This window comes from Sesamum indicum, linkage group LG12 (assembly GCF_026168435.1).
Source record: "Sesamum indicum cultivar Baizhima isolate 11 linkage group LG12, ASM2616843v1, whole genome shotgun sequence".
In the NCBI taxonomy this organism is placed as follows: domain Eukaryota; kingdom Viridiplantae; phylum Streptophyta; class Magnoliopsida; order Lamiales; family Pedaliaceae; genus Sesamum; species Sesamum indicum.
The window spans coordinates 3,176,955-3,196,001 of record NC_142668.1 but is presented as its reverse complement, the minus strand read 5'-3'; the positions used below and the strand labels follow the sequence as shown (position 1 = coordinate 3,196,001).

At 37.2% G+C, this 19,047-nt stretch overlaps 1 long non-coding RNA gene across 1 annotated transcript; it reads right to left on the bottom strand.

The window, feature by feature from the left end:
- Window positions 1-13,772: 13,772 nt before the first annotated feature.
- On the bottom strand, window positions 13,773-14,741 carry LOC105178765 (uncharacterized). Its single transcript, XR_016063363.1, has 3 exons — window positions 14,551-14,741; window positions 14,348-14,404; window positions 13,773-14,179 (listed from the first exon to the last, which is right to left on the bottom strand). It is a non-coding gene; the product is annotated as an uncharacterized LOC105178765 (long non-coding RNA).
- Window positions 14,742-19,047: the final 4,306 nt, after the last annotated feature.

Here is a 19,047-nt window from a genome sequence, read left to right as displayed (position 1 = left end):
TCATTATCCACTGTATACACAATTTTAAATTTAATGCAATCTAATTTCTGAAATCGCGTGTTCAATTTATTGTTATTGTTGTTGTTGCAATCATTATTGTGATTCCTGTCGGCGCATTGCGTTAGTGCCGAGCGGGAGTGTGTTGCTATTGGCGGAAGTAGTCAGCGGGCTGCTAGCCACACGGTGCCCCTTTTCCTGCATAGCGGAAGGAGCCTCGTGAGAGGGCATTGTGTCCAATACAAATAATTAATTAAATCTAATTTAATTGATTATTTCAAATTCACAATTAATCAAAATTCCAGTTACCGTGGATGACCGTCTAGCAATGGTCCATGGCACTAGAGACTACGTGAATGTTGGCGTGAACATTTAAGCTCCCGAGTTCCATACAGTTACGGTCCTCCTGTCGGCTATCTCCCTGTCTTAGTCTAGGGAATTGAACTGGGCGTCAATTCCCATCCTGGACTAGGCAACTATGTTGAGTACTTGAGATGCGTTTACTCTATTAATCGACAAAGGAAATCATTTTCTATTCGATCAATCGCTATGGCCATAGACTTAGAGAGTCTAAACCATCTTAAACCACATAGGAGATATATCCATCATATACTGATAGGGGATGGATTCTATCTTGAAATCCACCGTCCTCACTACATATTCTGACTACACTGGACAAGGCTTATAAAGACCACATCGAAGTCATAATCATCTCTCTCCAGACATATAACCATCATATTCATGTCACCGCCATGATTCCTAAAGTCCAAGGACTAATCCTATACAATTGGAGCTGAGAATTCAAGTCATACCGACCAAGTCGCCAAGGCTTCTATATGATAATTACCACGAGTCAGTTCAATCAGTTAACAACCTTGTCAACAAATCCACTAAAATTGCACAGACATCCCATTTCTGTCGCAGATGAAACATAGCACTCATCCAATGAATGCAATATTTAGTGCAACTCTTTATAGGACTCTCGATCCCCAGTCTCAATGTCCTCAATTTCAAACGTTTCAGACCCAACCCTGAGAAGTTGGTTTCATAGCTGTCATCCAATACGCAATCCAACTACATGGGTTCTTCTATTGGTTTTCTGGTCACCATTTCTAACATTTGTGCCCAATAGGTTTAACACCTTTAGGTGCGCCTACGAGTGTCCAAACTTGATTTGAACCCATCGAGTCCCATTTTGGATCTCATGACCTCAAGCCACATATCCAAATGGATGTATGTACATTGCTTCTCCGTATGTCTTTGGATCAGTTTCCAATTGACTAGTCAATCCTAAGAATTCATACTTATCTGGCGATCCTGATTCCCTGGTCGACCTTTGGACAACTGGAACACTATTAGTGAAAACTATTAGCTCAAATGCTGTTCCTTCATTCTATTGAGGTGCCTCACTTGTTTCCTGAAATAGCATTTCATCGTGTCAGCTATCCGTAGGAAAATATTTTTCTAAGAACACTACATTTCTTGACAAAAAACCTTTTACTCTGATGGACCATAGAGATAGTATCCTGCAGTTTCTTTTGGATATCTGACAAACCTGCATAGACTAGACCTTGAATCTAGTTTGTCTCCCACCAGTCTCTTGGCGTGCCCTGAACTAACCTACTGTATCAAGTACTTGTAGGATACAGGCTTGCGATGCCATATCTCATATGGCATTTGAGGCACCGTCTTCGATGGCGCTATGTCAAGAAATTCGGCCGCCGTCTCAAGAGCATGAGCTGAGAAGGAAGGGGCAACTCTGTAAGATTCATCATGGATCGAACCATGTCCAACAAGGTTTGATTCCTCCTTTTAACCATGCCATTAAGTTGTGGCATTCTAAGGGGAGTACATTCAGATAGAATTGCATTCTCTTTTAAGTAATTAATGAATTCACCACTCTAATACTCTTTACCTTGGTCTGACCGAAGGGTTTTAATTTTACGGCTAGTTTGATTCTCGATTTTAAAGTCTGTACTCCTTGAACCTTCTAAAGATCTCAGACTTGTACCCACTAGGTAAACATAACCATACCATGAGTGATTATCGGTGAAGGTTATGAAGTACAGGTATCCTCCTCTAGCCGGAGTATTTAATGGTCCAAATACTTCCTTATGGATCAAATCCAAAAGGCCGCTAGCAAGCACACTTTGTCTAAAAAAAGGCTTCTTGGTCAGTTTTTCTTCCAGACAAGATTCACAAGTTGATATGTTGTCCAAATCGTCTACCTCTAGACTTTTTTAATCTACACATTTCCTCACCATATCTTTTGGGATATAGCCTAACTTTGCATGCCATAACTATGCGCTCTCATGATTATCTAATTTTTATTTGTGTTAAGTAGTCATAATGTAATAAGAATGTTGGAAAATATAGAGACCATTGATTAATCTACCAAGTAGATGAGGGTTATTATCAATCATAAATAAAATTTATTTTTATTGATCGCAAATTTATAACTATCATTATCTAAAACAGGAATGGAACTAATATTCTTGATCATGCTCGGTACATAATAGCAGTCTTTTAATTCTATCTTAATATGATCACTAATAACTGAGTTGAGAGATGCTACGGCTTCCACAGCGACGGTCTTCCCATCGCCTAGTCTTATAATCATGTCGTTCTTACTTACACTTTTGCTTTTTCTACAGAACCTGCAAGTTATTGGAGATATGAGCTCCGCAGCCGGTATCTAAACCCAAGAAGTAGAATTAGTTATCATATCCACTTCAATCACAAACATACCTGGGTTGGAGAGAGATGTGGGCACTCTCTCTTGCACCTTTCTTTAGCAATGCATGCATACATCAATTGCCTTCAATCGCTTATAATCGGCAGCCTTCCCTTTCCCTTTGTCCATTCCCATGAGCGTAATAGGAGCGCTCGGAGTGCTAGCAGTGGCTGCAATGGCATTTCCTTTATCTTTCTTTGTCTTCCAGCATCTAGCCCTCTTGTCTTTTGCTTTGGAGATTGAAGACTCACCCACCAATACCGCCGGTGTAGACTTGTGGGTCATTGTCTCGTATTGGACTAGCATATTAATTAACTCATGAATAGACTTTTTAAGTCCGTTCGTGTTGTAGTTCATAACAAACGGGTCGTAGGACGAAGGAAGTGACTGAAGGATCAAATCAATGTACGTGTCATTGTCAAGCTCAACTTTGAGGTCTTCGAGCTTCTCCACTAGGGATAGCATCTTAACCCCCTAACTTTGTACAAATGATTCTTCGACCATGTCCTAGAGAATGCTTTTGTCGCGACATATCTAATATGCCTATCAGGTACCGCACAAACTTCATTCATGTAGAGAATTATTTAGGGAACATCATCTAGTCTATCATATTGGTTTTGGATGTCATTTGGACGCCGAAACCATGTTGGAGTAGGTGCCCAAAAGCCAATTGGATTGGCGGTTTTGAGAATCATTCAAGCAATCTTTATTTAAGAAATGTTGTCCCGACGAATATTGTAAGTATTTATCTTCAGCACACGAATCTGTTGTGCTTACCAAATTACACAAAACATTGCTTGAAAATCATGACAAATGCCCATAGACCACTTTAACAATCGTGCAACAATTGGACTTCCCATTGGATGGTGGTCATGAAACCAACTACTTAGGATTGGGTCCGGAATGTTCCAATTCAAGGACCTCGAGACTGGGCATCGAGAGTCTTATTGAGATTTGCATTAAGAGTCGCTTTCATTTAATAAGTGCTGTGTTTCATCAGCGACAGACGTGGGATGTCTATATGATCATAATCGGTCAATTGGCTTGGTGTCGAATCAACTAAATTGACTCACTGGGATCGTCATATGGAAGCTTTGAAGGTTTGGTTGGTATGACTTGAGTCCCCGGCTCCAATAGTATGGGTGTAGTCCTCAAACTTGAGGAATCACGACAGTCACGTGTATGCAATGACTGTATCTTAGATTTCTGTGAGAGGTAATTGCGTCTCAGACATGATCACCATAAGCATTGTCTAGTATAATCAAAGTATGTAGCAAAGACGATGAGTTACGAGAAGAGGTATCTCCTATGCACTTGGAGATGCCATTAGAAATGGTGACCAGAAAGCCAATTGGATTGGCGGGTTTGGGAACCATTTGCAATCTTTATCAATGTGATATTATCTTGATAAATGTAGTAAGCATTCATCTGTGGCACCATGTGTTTGTTGTACTTACTGTTTATACTGAACATTGTTTTAACATCACAATAAATGCCCAAAGACCAATTGAATAACCCATGTAGTTGGGCAACGAAATGGATGGCAGCTATGAAACCAGCTTTTGAGGGTTGGTCTGATTGTTAGAAATCGTGACCAGAGCGCCAATTGGATTTCTCATTTTGGAAACCATTTAGCAATCTTATGAATGTGATATTTTCTTGACGAATGTAGTAAGCATTCATCTGTGGCACCATGTTCGTCCAACACGAGGTAAAGATTGAAAAGTCTGTGCGGTAGAAATATTTAGGGGAGGCTTCGACCTTAGAAGCTAGAGGAAACGGGCCGGATGCTAGATGAGGAAGAGGGGTAAGACAGAATCAGCTATTGGAAGTGCTCAGAGTGCTCCTGTTGCCTAACTGGGCATGGGCAAAGGGAAGAGGAAGGTGGTTCAGCAATCATGGATTCAAAAAGATGTTTGCATTAATTGTCGTGAAAAGGGGCAATAGAAGAGAGAATGTTCATCATCTATAATCAAGGTAAAATTTGTTATTGAGCCTTAACATGACTACTACTTCAGTTCTTGGGTATTGGATACCACCTATAAAGCTCATATTTGCAAATGGTTTGCAGGTGGTGAAAAGGAGTCGAAGATTGAGACAAACGGTTCTGAAACTTAGCAATGGCAGGGATGTTGCTACTGTGGTTAAAGAACTAGATAGTCTTAGCTATTAGTGATCTTGTTATTATAAAGTTGATAGGATATAATTATGTAACCTAGAATGATCAAATTATATTTTTTCGATGTTGGACAATTTAGATTACATGATTTGATGAACGATTGTTATTTCATTTCAAAAAGAATGATTATTCTTGTCTGTCAGGTTATTTATGTAATTATTTTAACACTATCTCATAATTGGATTATGAATGCTCAAAACAAATCGTAAAATGGATAATCCAGATAAACTCATAGATCTGGCATGTGAAGATAGGTCACGTTCTCTAGTTAGGATAAGGAAGTTGGTGAATTCAATGAGTCTAGAAATAGACGAGTTGAGTCTACAAGCTTGCATGTCTTCCTGAGTAAGATGAGGACCGAGAAGCACTTTGTAGGACAAAGTGTGCTTGTCAATGATCTATTGGATTGGATCCAATTAGACATCTATGAGTCGTTCAATACACAGAGCCAGAAAGGGGTTCACAAGTCTAAGGACATTTGGAAGGTTTGGAGAATTAGGCTTGAAGTGGAGAACCAGACTGGTTGCAAAATTAATCCTTCGATTGGATCAAGGTAGTGTGCATTCAGTGAGAGTTCTTCAAATATCTGACGAGAATGAAATTCTCACTCAGTAGAGTTCTTCCTTAGAGTGTCACAATTTAACGATGTTTCTAATAGGGGAGGGATCGAACTTTGTTGGACTTGATTCCATTGTTCTTTCACTAAACTATTTTGGTCCTTGTGGCATGGCAAGCCTGTTTCTATAACGTACTTTACTATATGGGATGGTCCTGTATACATTAAGGGACTAGTGGGAGGCAAACTAGGTTTGTACAGGTTCATTTGTTATCCTAAGGGAAATTCGATTTCATTGGATAACTGACGTGAGGAGTAGCTCCTTGAGAAATCAAGTGGAGAGACACATCAGACAAATGTAGCAAACATCATCTGTAATCAAATTCTTCCACTAACTCACTATATTCCAGCCTCTTGTAGGACGACTTGAACACCTTAGTTACCTAATAGGTATAGGTTTTCAAGTCTGACCAGTCAATTGGAGTATGATCCAAAAATATAAGGAGAAGCGATGTAGGACATCGTGTTTGATGAATGACTTGGTGCCATGACATGGAGTACAAAGAAGGTTTAAAACTTCCTATATCTGGAATATTCATCTGGAAAAGGTCATGTAGTGTATGACTCAGGTTGAGAATGAGTTAGAAGGTCAGTGGGAGCTTAGTTGTGTTCCTAGTGTAGTCTTACATATTTGGAATGATGTAAAGATGTTGGCAAATACTGAAGCACATGCATCAATCACGCAATTCTCTTATCATAGGATTAAGCTATCCAAGACTTGGTATTTGTGGATTGGTGAGGAGCTTAGAAAGATGTTTGTAATCCCTTATGTCTTTTACCGTTGACAATATGGGTATGTGGTTTGATACACCAGACTGAATGTTGTGTGTGCTTTGAGCATAACAATGCATATCTTCAGTGTATCGAGACGCACTACATAGTAGTGAAGATTACTCCTTACTACTTGAATAAGGATTAAAGAAGCGTTCTTAATGCATGTCAAAGCAGAGTTGATTCTGAAAGGCTCTAGCGAATACTAGCTTCCAGTTATAAGTGAATGGTGACTAGTCTCGATTTGAATGTACATTTAGATTTAATGGTGGTAAGGTGGCTTGTAATGATTTCAAGAGGGATGCCACAATGGTTTTCACCATAAAAGTCAAATATATAGTGACTTTAATAGTTGCTCTGGAAGTATTTTGGATAAAAAACCACATCCAATGGTTGAATATGGAGCCTAGCATAGCCAAGCTAGCAGTTACTAGAGGATAACAACGAGGCAATGACACAAGTAAAAGGGCCGAGATCTCATCATAAATCCAAAAAATATTCTTAACGCCACCATCAGTTTGGAATGATGGTAAGAAGAGGTGATATGAGGTTAGACTGCATCATTTCGGTAGAAAATATGGTAGATCCGTGAGACCAAGCAGGTATCACAAATTGCTCACTCAGATAAGTCTAAGGGGTATGGGCCATTGGCTTTAGGTCAAGTGGGAGATTGTTAGAAATGGTGACCAGAAAGCCAATTGAAATGGCGGTTTTGGGAACCATTTAGTAATCTTTATGAATGTGATATTATCTTGATGAATGTAGCAAGCATTCATCTGTGGCATAATGAGTTTGTTGTGCTACTATTTATGTTGATTGTGTTTTAACATCATAAGAAATGCCCACAGATCAATTGAATAACCCATGTAGTTGGGCTGCGTTAGATGGCAACTATGAATGCTCAAAGCAAATGACTAAAAAAGGATAATTAAGAACATAACTTAAAGAGAATGGCACACATGAGCTAGGGAAAATATCCCTCTAGTTAGGATGAGTAGGTTGGTAGATTCAAAGAGTCTACCAACAGATGATTTGAGTTCACTAACTTATGAATTCTTCGTAAGAAGGAAGAAAATCATAAAAGCACTTTGTGGGATAAAGAATGCTTGTAAAAAATGATCTATTAGATTAAGATCGAAGATAGACATCTGTAAGTCACTAAATACACAATTACAGATAGAGGCTTCACAAGTCTAAGGACTTCTGGAAAGTTCGAAAAAATTAGACTTGGGGTGGAGAACCAAACAGGTTACAGAGACAAACCTTTTGATGAGATCGAGATGGTGCGTATTTAGTGAAAATTCTTGAAATATCTGAAAATCAGAATGGAATTCTAGCAGTTTTGGGGATTTGTTTATTTGGAATAATAAAAAATATGCCTTGTGGATAATAGAATATATTTAAAAATATTCTTAATTATCAAACAAGGTATATACATATGAAATATAATTATTTTCCAAATAATTATAATCATTATTACATAAAACCAAAAAAGTGCCCTCTTCCAAGGGAGCTCTCGGCCTCCCCCTTCTCTCTTTAGCAGAAGGTGCATTTTTCTCTTCTTCTCTTCTGGCAAACAGGACATATAGATTCCGACTCAAGCGTGATACTGACAATTAGAGGGCTACTACGTTCGAGACTCAAGTGAACAACATTTCAAGAGACCGTGAAAAATGAAGGTATCAATATGTTTTTGAGTTTCTATGGACTTTACATAAACCCCATGTTCATTTTTATTTTAGTACATCGAACGCCCGGGAACTCCAATGGTACATCCTTTCTATTCGTTTAAATTTGAGTTTAATTTTTTGTTATTATGAATTTTTTATTTGTCGCTTCCACTAGCGCGTTCCCACGGCGCACCACGCAATCCCTTTAGGAGACATACGTCGTCGATGCAGTTTTTGTGGGTTAGTAGGCAAGGTAGTCAATTGACTAAATTGACTCATGGGAATCATCATATGGATGCCTTTTAAGGCTTGGTCAGTACGACTGAGAATCCTAGTTTCGATAGTACGAAATTGGTCCTCGGATTTGAGAAATCATGTCTGTCAAGTCCATATGATGACTGTATTTGGATATGGCGAGCGGTGGCTGTGTCGTAAGGCATGGTCATCATAAGCTTATCTAGTACAGTCGGAGTGTATAGCAAGGATGGTGGATCTAAGAGAGGATATGTCCCCTGTCAGCATATGATAGAGAGTTGTCCTATGCACTTTGAGATGGTTTAGACTGTAAAAGTTTTCGGCCAAAGCGATTGATCGATTAGGGATAGGTCTTCTAAATCGGATGAGAGAGCAAACACAGCTCGAGTATTAAGTATTACCTAATCAACGAACCGACGCCTAATTTAATGCCCTAGACTAAGATTGGGAGATGGTTGACAGTAGGACTAAACTTGTATAGACTCGGCGCTAAAAGTTGACGCCATATTTCACCTAGTCTCCATTGTCGTCAACTGTCACTAGACAATCATCCATGGTAATAGGTCATTATAGTTATGAATAGTAAAAAATAATTAATTAAATTATATTTAATGTATTGTGTATGGTCACATACGTCGAAGCCTAGCTGAGGGTGATCCTAAAGAATCAAACCTTGCCACTATAATGGAATGGAACTAATATGGAATTAATTCCAAGATAATCAAATTAATTTGATTGGATTAATATAATCTTTGGAGTGAACAAATGATTGGATCATTTATTTAGACCAATCCAATGGATGGATTACTTAAATTTAATTAATTGGATTAATTTTATTTGGCTTGCTCCTATTTATAAATTGAATTTAGAAATTGAAAGGTACATGTCTAAAGGCTTCGATCCTTTAATTGGATTAAATAATATTTTATTGTTGGGTTTATAAATTAAACTAGGTATGATTCAAACTCCATCAGACGTGAACTTGATTTAATTTTAATTAATCAAGCCCGATCTATTAAAATTCAAGCCCAAGGCCTTGGTTAGACCATGGCTAGGTCAAAGAGGTCCATAGGTGTGGCATGGACGAAATGGAGACCTGGGTGCACCAAAATCAGGCACAAATTGTCTTAAAGGTGTTAGATGGTTGTCAGAGTCTTGCTAGGTCAAGACTCCTTGGTGTGGCGTGACGGGGTCACATGTAAAAAGCCTAAAAACAACCTTTGCCCTCCAATAATCAGCACACACACCTCACCCACGAAATTTCGCTCTCTTTTCTCTCAAGAGAGACTCTCAAGATCTAAGAGATCGAGAAAAGAACAAAGGAGGCAACGTTAATCAATAATATTGTTAATTCTTCGCATTTCTACGGAGGTTTTTGCTAGCACAAAATCACCATATCCATTAGCGGTGTTGTGTTAGTGTTTGGAGGGTCTCTAGATTGAGATCTTACCGTGGACGGATCCAGAGAGAGGAACAAATGCTTGTAGTTAAACAAGCAAGACAACGAGCATAAATCCTTTTACATTTATGCTTATCATTTTTCTTGTATTTATTTTATGGCCATTGTGTTTATTTTGTACACCGAACATCCAGGAAAAAGATCAAGAATACACCCTTTGATCAGTATTTATTGTTTGATTTATCACATTTTTTCGCTTCTCTTGCACTTTCGCCACACTTCTTTGGCTGACCTTCTCCCTTTAAGATAGTAGGTCCAACTACAATAGGGAGGGAAGAGTTTTCCTCATAGGATCCATTGTCACCTCAATGTTAGAATTCGCATTTCTCATGCCAAATCTCAAGTGTTCCCATAGATGGTGCAAATGATGCATACCAAATGTTTGGCCGCACCACGAGGATTCTAAGAGAGGATTTGTCCCCTATCAGCATATGATATAGAGTGGCCCTATGCGCTCAGAGATAGTTTAGACTCTAAAAGTTTTCGTCCAAAGCGATTGATCGATTAGGGATAGGTCATCTAAATCTGATCAGTAGAGCAAACGCATCTCGAGTATTAAGTATTACCTAATGAAGGAGCCGACACCTAATTTAATGCCCTAGACTAAGATTGGGAGACAATTGACAGTAAGACGTAGTTGTATGGACTTGACGCCTAAAACTTGACTCCATATTTCACCTAGTCTATATTATCGTGGATTGTCGCTAGACAACCACCCATAATAATGGGTTATCACCGGTTAAAGAATAATAAAAAGTAATTAATTGAATTAGATTTAACTAATTGTGTTGGTCACATACGTCGAAGCCTAACTAAGGGTGATCCTAAAGAGTCAAACCTTACCATTACAATGGAATGGAACGAATTTGGAATTAATTCCAAGTTAATCAAATTGATTTGATTGGATTAATATAATCTTTGGAGAGAAAAAATGATTGGATCATATATTAAGACCAATGCAATGGATGGATGACTTAAAATTTAATTAATTGGATTAATTTTATTTTACTTGGTCAGATTTATGATTTGAACTTATAAAATGAAAGGTACATGTCTAAAGGCTTGGATCCTTTAATTGGATAAAATAATATTTTAATTTGGCCTATAAATTAAACTAGGTATGATTTAAAGTCTATTAGTCATGGACTTAATTTAATTTTAATTAATCAAGCCTGATCTATTAACATTCAAGCCCAAGGCCTTGGTTAGACCATGGATAGGTCAAGGAGGTCCTTGGGTGTGGTATGGACGAAATGGAGCCCTGGGTGCAACAAAATCAGCCACAAAGTGGCTTAAAGGTGTTAGATGGTTGTCAGAGTCTTACTAGGTCAAGACTCCTTAGTGTGGCGTGACGGGTCACATGTAAAACACCTAAAAACAACCATGAAATTTTGCTCTCTTTTATCTCCAGAAAGACTCATCTAAGAGGTCGATAAAAGAACAAAGCAGCCAAAGTTAATCAATAAAGTTGTTGATTGTTTGCATTTCTGTGGAGGTTATTGCTAGCACAAAATCTCCATATCCATTAGCGGTGGTGTGTTAGTGTTTGGAGGGTCTTTGGATTGAGATCTTACCGTGGACGAAACCAGAGAGGGGAACTAATGCTTGTAGTTAAACAAGCAAGACAACGAGGGTAAGTCATTTTTCTTGTACTTGTTCCATGGCCATTGTGTTTATTTTGTAGATCGGACGCCCAGGAAAAGATAAAGCGTACACCCTTTGATCAGAATTTATTGTTTGATTTATTGCATTTCTTCAATTCTCTTCTACTTTTGCCACGCTTCTCCTGCTGACCGGCTCCCTTTAGGATAGTATGTCCAGCTACTAAAGGGAGGAAAGAGTTTTCCTAATAGGATCCTTGGTCACCTCTACTGTCAGAATTCGCCATTTGTCATGCCAAATCTGAAGTGTTCCCATAGATGGTACCAATAATGCATACCAAATTTTGGCCGCACCACGAGGATTTAAGGATCTTTAAGAAAATTCTAAGATTATGAAAGGAATAGCCTTAAAAAACAAAGGTTAGCACTTTGATGCCTAAATTAGTAATGATTTATGGAAGAAATAAAAGAAAATTTTAAATTAAGTTGAGAATAATGGTGTATAATAATTATAAGGTGTATGTATTCATGTGGAGTGCAAAATATAGGCTTAGAATAGCCTTAAAATAGAGAAAAAATTGGGAGAATAAGTGAGAGTTTAAGAGTGAGGGATGGTGTTATCAAATAACTGTACAAGGCCTCTTGAAGTTTACAAAGTAGCATACGAGGTTTGTTGTTGAGTCCAGTATGGCATTAGAATGACCTTGAATTGGATATAATCCAAAATAAGTAATTCCTTATTTGGATACAATTTGTCTGGGCTGGACTGAACCCTGCCCTGTCTCGCTAAGAATTTGAGAGTTGGTTATTGTAAATTTCCCAGCTCATTTGCTACTGATTTGCTTCAAACCACCAAGAGATATTCTAGGGTAGCGTGTACAAATATATTGGCAAGCCATATGATGTGTACTTCTAGCTTCAGGATGACGTGTTTGGCTTAAAATGGACTTGTATCATGGGCTTGCCATCTCAAAAAAGTAGGAGGTAATCCTAAAGTCTTTTTTTCCCTACTGATGGGCTTTTATCCGTCTTGCTGATCACTAGATGGACTCTCAGCCGACTGGGCTAGTATGGCTAGTTTTTAGACTTGGTCCAATAATTTATGGGACATCATGATAGTTCTAGGTCCTACATGTTTGGATTGTAAATTGGTGGGCAATACCTAGATACAAATCATTTTAATAGTTAGTAACTAGGCTCATGCTTAATATTTTTACATTAGATCCAGATTCGGTCACATACCTATTGAAATAATTTTTTTGGGGATGAAGTGAGTTTATACAATAAAATATCCATGAGTATGAGTATCGATATGAGTAAATTTTTAATATTAAAAATATACTTTTATTTATTAATTTAAAACTATTGAATTTATAAATTTGTGCTAAATCAATACGACTATTTATCCACACAAATATGTAATAATTATTTTGTACTTAATTAATTTATACTAATTAAGTATTAATTTGTAAACATCACAGTTTCATAAAATTTAAAGTCAAATTGATTGATATATTTTATTATGGAGCTCATTAAATCAATATGTTGTCTTATTAATGTTCAAGGGTAATTCTATTCATTCTTATTTAATTTAATTGATTATAACAAAGAGAGGGGAGTAAGTGAAGGTTTATGTAATTTAGGGGGTCGATTGATGAGGGTAGTACACTTTAAGATGGAAAATGTATTAGCCTATAATTTAATCGTAAAATTACAACAGGCCTGCTTTACCTGATTTAGCCCCATTCACCCCACTCCTTTGGAAGAAGTCCTGCTCCTCCTTTAGAAAGTGTTGGTCGAGACTCTAAGAGAGCTCCCAAACTCGGACAACTCCCTAGCAAAATACACTTGGTGTTTCATTATGTAGGTCAAAAGTTTTAATATTTTAGAAAAATTAAAAACTCATCTCCCTACATCTCTCTCTCTCTCTCCTAGGTGTTTTTTTTTTTAAACTAGTTTCAAGTAAAGACCTAAACATCAATTAACTAATCGATATTGAGATTTGAATTTATTTCTTCCAGCGGAAAGTGTTTCTGTTGTGATTTATCAATCGACATAGTAGTAGTTTTGAGAATTCGGCTTCTGATGTGTGGTGTGTAGAAGAGATCTACATTGATTTTTGCTTCAACAAGAAATTATATCCTAAAGGTAAAATCTAGAATGTAATTTAGTATCTTTTTTATGTTGCCATTAGTGAGCTTTAAGCGTCGAACACCCGAAAAATCATTTATGTTCCCATTAGTTACGTTTTAAGTGCCGAACACCCGAACAATCATTTCTGATCGGATTTAATTTGATTTAAATTTCTGTCTTCCTCTGCATTTTAGTTTTTTCCCATGTCCTTTGTTTTTTGACTCACACTTTGAATACCAAAGATCAAATATTTGTTCGTATCATTGATATTTACTCGATTCCCAAAAGTATATGTAATCTATGGCAACATACAACATAATGTCAAGATCCAATTAAAATATTATAGAAACTCAAAAATTAAAACAAAACAAATTAACTATTATTCCAATATGCAAAAATACAATGTAATATGAAATTATTTAAATTTTTTAGAACAATGGTAAAAGAACAATTTGTTTCAAACCTTATATTGTAATGAAAGCATTAGAAAACTATCCAATTGTAGGATCAGATATATTTCCTACAGTCAAGGCCTTTCTTCCCTTCCTTGCACAAACCTGCGAAGAGTCTCGGTGGGTAATTTCCCAGGTAATCCACATTACAGAAAAATATGCGTCCGCAGGGGGAACTGAGGTCATTGAACTTAGCAGCAATGGGGCAAAGCAATTGCTTCATAGGTTCACAACAACGTTCTTGTGTGTAGTTAGGGCCTTTGCATTGACTTGTCAGCACCGTGTAGTTCATATTCTCGACCTCAGGACAAGCTGCATATTGCCAAACGCGTAGATTGATGTTAGGATGGGGGGGGGGGGGATATGTCTCAAACTCCAATGTTATGCTTGGATCATTTGTTTCGAAACTATGGAATTCAAATCCCTAATAACAAATTATAATTTTATACTACAAAACAATCCAAATCATTCAACTCTTACTTTGGTCTTGCTGAAGGGATCGACCCGAGCTGGATCCGTGAAGCTCAAGACCCTCATCTGCTCACAGCCATAACACAAAACACAACAAAAGAAGAAAAAAAAATAAATGGTCAATCTCTTGCCACTTATGTACGAAATAAATTTAAAGCATAAAGTTTCATATATAATTGCATGCATGAAGAGATATTTGAAAGGGAAATTACTCGAAAGGTGGTGTGAAGATACAAAGCCAAGCATGAGGAAGGAAAGAAACACCAGCAACAAAGATTGTTTGGAACCCATTGTTTCTGCTTTATTCCTTTTGTTGATCGTTGGATAATTCCTTCTTGGAATTCTTATACCACCCTTTGTGTGTGATCTTCAAAGGGTTGGTTTATTTCTCTTTCCTTTTTGTGTTTTGCTTTTGTTCCTATTCCATCTATATATATATGTTTTTCTTTCAATTTTTAGGCTTTTCTGTGTGTGGTGATTATGGGAGAGAGATAGTGAGGGAGAAGAAAGCGGTAGAGAACAATGGGCCAAAATGATCGTCTTTTCTGTTTTTTGTAAGTGGCCAAAAAATTGTAGTTGTGTGCATTAAATTTTCGATTTTTAGTGGTATTACATCTTTTATTTCATTTAATATATATTTTATTTATATACAAATCATTATTTATATAAAATAGATGACGTGGTTCTTATACATATAATATGTATATATTTGTGAAATGAAATAAAATATATAATACGATTAGAAGGTTAAATTTAAATTCTAAGGTTAAATATATAATACTTCGTTGCTTTTCCATGTCCTGTTTAATTCTTCAACATTCTTGAAAAAACGATATTCCCTTTTTTGTTTGTGTAGCTATTTCGTTTTTTTTTTTTTTTTACAAAATCTAGTTTTGCGACATTTGAGATTTTTTTAATCTTTTCATTTACTTCATTTAGTTCAAACTGGTAATATATTTGTTTTAGAAACAATAAAAAAATATTTTCTAAAATATTTTATTTAAGTACATGAAATTGATTTGGAATTTTCAACCATGTTTATTTTATGGAATAAGTTATGCAAGCAAAAGTTACGGTACACGGCTCACTTGGGTGGGAAGTGGTGAAATAAGTTCTATAAGATAAACACGGCCAAATAAGGGAAGAAAAGAATGTTATTTCTCGATTTTGTGTACAATAACGAATTGATACGAAATCAAAGCTTTAACTACGAATTACAATGTTCCTTTAAGATACTATGGAGCAGAAGGGTGAAAATGTAGTAGGTGGGCTCAAAAAGTATGACTTATCATAACATAAGAACGTGTGGAAGTGTCACGCTTCTCCTGTTGGGAGACCTCTATTTATAGGCCACCACAAGTGTTGGAGAAAGTCATGAATTTTGGGGAATATGACCTCAAAGTAGTTGGATAATGTTGAATCCCCTTTAGAATTGGTATATAGTCTCCAGCAGTTAGAGGATCCCCCTAGGAATTGAGGGACAGCTGGAGGATCGCCTAAGATTCGGGGGCTTGTTGGAATCTATTGTGTATCTGGTAGATGATAAGGATGTCTTCTCAAATTTTCAGGAGGTGGTTGAGGAGATTTCTCTCAATTGGAGTATAAACTACTTAAGCCTCCTTTACATTTTTGGATGGGATTAAGGAAGGACAGATGATTTCATGATTAATGTTAGCATATCTAAAAAGATTATAATTTAGTAGTTTATTTACTTAGTATGAATTATTAAATGATTATTATGTGATAATTTTATAGTGTACTTATCTTTGTAATTGTCATAAGGATTAAAATGTGAAATTAACAAAATTGCAGAGTTCCAATTGTTGGATAATGGGTCAATTGTTGAGTTCCGTATGGCATTACAATGCTCTTTGAGGCGGCTATTATCTGGAACAAATCATTTTTTATTTGGATAAGTATTGGCTGATATACTTAAGTTGGGTTAAACTCTGCCAAATATGCCTACATTATTGGGAGTTAGTTATGCACAGATTTCCAAGCTCGTTTATGACCGATTTACCTGGAAACGATACTTTAGAGTCACCAGTACAAATGTCTTGGAAATCCATATAACATGTTCTTTCAATTCTATGATTACGTGTATGGCTTAAATGGGCATGTTGTTTAGGCTTGCCAGTTCAGTTAAGTGGCAAGTAAGCTTGTAGACCTTTCTTCCCTACTGAAGGATTTTCTCTGTCCTGCTGATGGGCTTTATCCATCCTGCTGATGAGCCAACTGGACTCTTAGTCTAATTGGCTAATATGCCTAAACTATGGGCTTGGTCTAAATATTTTAGGGGCATTATAACTCCCCCGCCCCCCATGCTCCAGTAGTGTAAATAGTAGAGTCGGACAGCTGGAATAAAAGAGAAGGATTATCCTTCTCACTAGTAGGGACGATAAGGCTTATCTGGTTCCGTCTTTTTCCCATGGAGACATGATTTTGAATTTCGAATTTACACCTGTAAAGAGGAGATAATTATTAATGGTAATGACTGAAAAAACAGAAGGAGAAGTCCTATTTTTTTTACTTTTCCTTGGAAGTTCGTGCATCCGTGGGGAGAAACAGTAGTCAGCTGGAGTCTTTAGCCTATTTCATAATAATCATATATATAAATAAAGAATATACTGTTCGTTTTTACCATCCGCATTCTAGGATAAAAAGGAATCTTTTCTCCCTCATTTTTTTTGCGTCTGAAATTAGGGCGATTTCTAACCTTTTGATTCAAAGGATCCATTCTTTTCTCTATTATCATCTCGTTTTATCTCTGTTCTAGGTAAGTCTCTTTCTCTTTCTGAAAAAATTTTAATCATGTCTATAGAGAGGGTAGATGAGCAAGCAATAAAAGATTTGATGATTGATCTCACAGCTCTCTCTGATACTTGTGCCGAGGATTTATTAGTCACCTTTGGTACTGAGTCATATAAGGTTTCGTTCTTGTGTGAATGAGGAAGACATAGATGGTCTTAGGTAAAAAATTAGTATACCTGGGGACTTTTTATCAGACTCCCTACTTCTACTGAACGCCTTGGTTCACCCGCAGAGGTTTAAAGATGCATAGGTTGAGAGGTTGTGTTTCTTTCTTAAAGAAATCTGCCTTTCGTCAACCGGTCAGTTTGTTACTTTATGTCCAAGTAGGGACAATGTGGTAAATTGATTCGAAAACCTGAGGGGAAAATTGGATTCAATTTTTAATCAGAATATGATGGGTTGACGTGACACAATTATACCAGCCTCATGGCCCAGATTGCGATCAAGGTACGATCACAACAAGTTACAGGCCATGGTTAGTTCTATCGGGCTGTTGCAAAAGAAAGTAAAAACAAAAACAAGATAAGATTATGTGTGATGTCTTAATTAATAAACTAAAGGAAATGAGGCCTTAGGGTTTATAGTAGTTATCTCTTGGGGCACCATGTGTTTCTGAGGGCCTGTTGGACCTTATCTTATTCTTTGAGGGCTGCCTCTAGAGGTCCTACGTAGCTATCATCTTAGACCTCCATGAGCACCATATGGAGGGCCTTTGACTTTGGCTGGAGGACTTTAAGTCCTATACTTCATTGTGGCCTGTGAGACCTTTTTGGATCAGAGATCTCTCAAATTGGAGCCTGCTATACTTCTTTTGGCAAATCCATTTTCTCGGGCATGCGTGCCCTCATAGGCCTCCTAGGCCTTATGGGCGCTCTTGCGAATTGGGCCCCCGAGGGGGCACCAGGGGCCTGCATTTCTTTTTATTTTTGGGCTGCTTGGGACTTTTTGGGCCAACCCATTTTTATGCATATTATTAGAGCCCCCACCCACCCCACTCTAATAAGTGAAGATTTTAATACTTATTAGAGTAGACGTTTTAGAGTCAAGAGACTGGCCTAAAGAGAAAGCCATTTTATTCTTCTAAATTTATAAAGAAAATCTTAATGGCATAAGCTTTAGAAACAAGAAAGCTTAATTCGTGCTTGTACGGAGCAAGGCTTTTGCTAAGGTGCCACCATAAAGAAGGGTTTGTGTGCCTCCATTGATGAGGGCTTATTTCATGGTGCCTACTTGGAGTAGGACTTAGGGATCTCACCGGAGGAAGAATATGATGTCCGCTCGAAGCAGGGCTTATGTGGGTTTAGGTGTATGAAGTAGAACGACCCAAAGAGCACGATGAAAGTACGAAAAATAAAACTGAAAAAACTGAAGCATAAATAAACTCCGATCAAGGGATGTACCCTTGATCTATTCGGGCATTCAGTGTATAAAAGTAAAACTACAAAGCAAGAATTAAAAGAGAGAGTGAGGTGCATAATATTAAACAAGATCCTTACCCTCGCAGTTCTCTTCATTCGGCTTCTTGCATTGTACCGATTCTCCACTCTGTTCTAGGTTAGATCTCAATGGTGAGATCTCTAATACCATGCACAACACCTCCGGAGACTACCTCTCCTCATGCTAGGAAAAAAAGAGATGAAGAACGAAAGATCTAACCACATTATAGAATTAACGAATTGATCTTTTTTGTTGAATAGGAGAAAACAACTAGAGTTCTTGCAGAGCATTTTCACCTGAGCGAGGGACAGAGAGATGACTTAAAAGAGCTAGTCTTTTTCTGCACTTAACCTTAACCTAAGTTGTTACCTAAACTACTTGTGACGACCCATGTTTAAATATATTAAATATTGTGTATTTAACCAATTAGCTTATGATACCAACGAGATTTAATATTTTTT